The sequence below is a fragment of the Colobus angolensis genome, unplaced genomic scaffold (assembly GCF_000951035.1).
Source record: "Colobus angolensis palliatus isolate OR3802 unplaced genomic scaffold, Cang.pa_1.0 Scaffold6, whole genome shotgun sequence".
NCBI lineage: Eukaryota > Metazoa > Chordata > Mammalia > Primates > Cercopithecidae > Colobus > Colobus angolensis.
The window spans coordinates 19,782,268-19,786,838 of NW_012119598.1; positions in this window are offsets into that span (position 1 = coordinate 19,782,268).

Here is a 4,571-nt window from a genome sequence, read left to right on the forward strand (position 1 = left end):
TTCCTTCCTTCCTTCCTTCCTTCCTTCCTTCCTTCCTTCCTTCCTTCCTTCCTTCTTTCCTTCCTTCTTCCTTTTTTGGAGCAAACTAGTGTTAAGAGGCCATGTCTTTACTTAATGGGCATCTATTGGAGTCTACCCAAAACTAAAAAGATTGTAAATGTATATTATAATATTCCTGTGGACCAGATGATGAAATGTGAGATGTATAGTAATGAAGTGAGGTGGTTTCATGGGCTATTCAGCAGCTTCATCTATTGTGTTCCTGTAGAGATTGAGGTCGGTCTGGACAGGGTCCTCTAGCTAAATGCTACTGAGCTTCTGTCTGGGTATGTCCCATTCTTTATATTTTGGATTCAATAAATTAAATCAATACTTAAAAAAATATGTTCTTTTTCTAACCTGTGGGAAATCTACCTGCATTTTAGGGGCATAACATGCTAGTTTAAAGAAATATTTTTTGTAGGTACCTTGCATAGCATTAAACCTGATACTATAAAAAGCAAATGCAAGTACTTTTCTCCTAATCGTGTTCATCTCCACTCCCATTGGCACCCTTGGTTTTTGGGCTCAAGATTCAAAATTACTTTAATAGGTAAGAGGAATTGACATTGACCAGGTAAAATTTAAGTAGAAAAAGATCAAATTTGATATTTAAGAAATTACCTATGTAAATATTTTTAGCAAATGTATAGAAGTATAGATATATAGAGAAATATGTAGATACACTTGCATATGCATTCACACACATGTACACGTTCACACACACACAGGAATGCTTATCAGAAATACCTGGGATTTGTAGCTTTATCCAAATAAAAATAATTGATTTGCAGTCAAAACCAAACATGGGATTCAAGAGTTAAAAAAAATTCTAATTAAGTATTAGAGTACACACATAAAAGCATACATAGTTCAGATCGTGCAAGAACATCTGGGAATACCTGGAGTATTATAGCTGCCCCAATACTTGTATTTTATTGCGAAATGGAAAGTAAATAACAAAGTAAGACTGGGATAGTTAAGACCAAAACCTATGTCATATACAGAATAATTAGGGAAAATAAAAATACTTATTATGACAATCAGAAAACTTATAGGGAACATGAAAACATTGGAAGCTATAGAGACAATTTTATATAGACTACACAGGCATGTTTTTTCCTGCTACCTTAGATGAGAAGTGATTTTTAGATTTTTTCCAAAGTATTCTTAGTGATACTTGTCAAATTTCTTTGAGAAGTCATATTTCATTAAAAATATTATCCACATGTTTCATTCTATACCATAATGTGTTTGTGTTGGTATAATGTAAATAAATGATTTCTCTTCCTTCTCTTCGTATCTTCAGGGCAGAGCATTTATATTTATTCTGTGCCATCAGGCATAGTCTCTGGAATGCACAAATAAGTGCACCTAGGTATTCATACGATAGGGTGAGATGTGACCAATGGGCATGCATTCCTAAGAGTTATATTTTTCATTTATTACTTTAAAAGATCTTTCAAAACAAAAACCAAAATATAATTTTCTAAGTGTTTATTGTGTTGCCTTGAAAACTTGAAAACGAGACACCAGAACCTGAATAGCCATTTTCACATTTTTTTTGATCAGGTGTAGAAAAGATTCCTACAGTAGATTTAACTTGTAATAGACAATTCAGAGTTCTTTGAGTCTATAATAGGTTTAAGATTGGAGATTCCATATGGTACTCAGAGAAAGAAAAGAAGATGGGAGAAACTAGAAACCTGAAAGATATTCAATTCAATTAAATGTCAAATATTAAAATTTTAGCCTGAAGGAATGAAAATTTCAGGTTATAGACAATGATGGAGACCTTCAGGTAGCCCAGGAAAATGACTGTCACTGAATTTGGATCTCTCCACACATCCTCCAGAAAACTATACAGAACAGTAAGAAACATAAATGCAACCCACATAACCCACAATGTCAACCAAACCAGAAGAAAAATAGCCCCCCAACTTCGAATTACTTGTTAGTAGAAAAATATAAACTGAATTTCAGCAGAACATTCAACTTAAGCTCTAGCCACAAGTCTTTGTGGAGAGGGAGCAGTATCCCAATTGTCCCACCCCATCTTGTTAAAGTACATAAAAGAGGAAGAACTGAAGGGCCAATATTAAACCTGCACATCATAAAACCATCTGAGTTAAAACTCTGGAGTGAAATGGCAAAGGCAAAGAGAAATATAGAATTCTTAAGACATAATAATAATGAAAATGTTACGTATCAGAACTTATAGAACACTTTTAAAGTAGATATCAGAGAAAAATTCATAGAACTAAACACTTTTATTAATAAAAGTAAAATAGTGAAAATAAAGTAAATTCTCAGCTGAAAAGTTAAGAACCTCCCCCCAGCAAAGTAAAGATAATTAAACAAACCAAAGAAAGAATCAGTAAAGATAAAAGTAGAAATTAATGAGCTATAGAAAAATAATAGATCTAAGATACAGTTAACTTGTTAAAATTCTGTTTCTTGAAAAATATTGATAAATAGAAAAAACACCAGCTAACTTAGTCAAGGGAAGAAAAGGAGAAAGAAGACACATACATAAACACAAATAAAGAGACGGTAAGGGTGAAATAAACATTGAAATCAGAAGGAATAAAAAAAGAGATATTATCACATGTGACTGTTTTTCACACTTCCAAGCCAATGAATTTGAAAACTTAGATGGATAATTTTCAAGAGAAATTTTATTTACTAAAATTGGACTCAAAGAAGACAGAAAGCTTAGAAAGACGCTAGGAAAATGTGACAGGCTTAACGTCCGGGGGAAAAAAGAACAAAAAATTTTTTTAATTATGTAACGAGATAGTTGATATTATGGAAAAAATAAATAAATTTTAAAAATTGAAAAAAATGTATAAACCATGATGTTACCAACAATACTAACCATCCTAGTAATGGCAATAAATATATATTTGTTAATAAAAAATGCTCTTATTATATTTTAAACTAAGCTCCATTTGTAAGAGACTGTTAAAACAAAATAACCAAAATTACTTTAATAGAAAAACGAAGCTGGGCGCGGTGGCTCACTTCTGTAATCCCAGAACTTTGGGAGGCCAAGGTGGGTGGATTGCCTGAGGTCAAGAGTTCCAGACCAGCCTGGCCAACGTGGTGAAACCCCCTCTCTACTAAAAATACAAATTAGCCAGTTGTAGTAGCGTGTCCCTGTAATCCCAGCTACTCGGGAGGCTGAGGCAGGAGAATCACTGGAACCCTGGAGGCAGAGGCTGCAGTGAGCCAAGATCGCGCCAATGCACTCCAGCCTGGGCGACAGAGCAAGACTCCATCAGAAAAACAAAACAAAAACAAAAAAACAAACAAGCAAACAAATCAAAAAAAAAAAACAAAACGAGAAACTATATATCAGGGAAACACAAACAAAAATAAATTATGTGTGCCTTTACTGATTGTTAACTGGCAAGCCACCCTTCATGTTTCTCTCCTCTTTCTTTAATTCTTACATTGATATCCAATAAAATTTTTATTAGTTAAGTTGTATTTAAGGGATGCGAGAATGATGTAGCATTTTAAAAATATTAGTGCATCAAATTAATTGATTAGAAGGGAGAAACAAAAAAGCTTCCAAACACATTCTGAAAAGGTATTTACTAAAAGTCAGTATGTAATCCTCATCTTTAAAACATTTTAGCAAATTAGATACCTTGACATTAAGAATATGTCTATTTTAAGCTGAAGCCAATATAATACATAATAATGATATGCTCCCAGACAGTTCAGTAACCGAGGCAAGGATACCTACTATTATCATCATTATTTTACATTATTCTGGAAGTTCTCATTAATGCACTGAGGTAGAAAACCATAGTAATTAAAATACCTATGGGAAAGGAAAATGCAGAATTCTTACAATTATAGGTGGTGGAGCTAGGAATTCCAAGGAAATAAAATGCTAATCAAATTGAAAGACAACTCAGATATTTGACCGGATTGAAAACCACACGGGTATCAGTAACTTTCCTATAAACCAGAAATAACTATTTAGAAAATTTAATAAATATCTTACTCTGAAGAGTAGCAAATATATAAAACATATGCAGGAGTGAATTTCTAAAAAGGTAGCAAAGCCAAAAGTTTGCTAAATAACACAAAACAAAATTTTAATAGATAGAGTAAAATGGTGTGGCAAGGATTGGTAAAAAAGTGGACTTTTCCAAATTTATTTATTTGGTGAATACAATTCCAATAATAATCTAAGCCTCAATTTTTTTTTTTATTTTACTTTAAGTTCTAGGGTACATGTACATAACGTGCAGGTTTGTTACATATGTATACTTGTGCCATGTTGGTGTGCTGCACCCATCAACTCCTCAGCACCCATCAATTCATAATTTATATCAGGTATAACTCCCAGTGCAATTTCTCCCCCCTGCCCCCTCCCCATGATAGGCCCCAGTGTGTGATGTTCCCCTTCCCAAGTCCAAGTGATCTCATTGCTCAGTTCCCACCTATGAGTGAGAACATGCGGTGTTTGGTTTTCTGTTCTTGTGATAGTTTGCTAAGAATGATGGTTTCCAGCT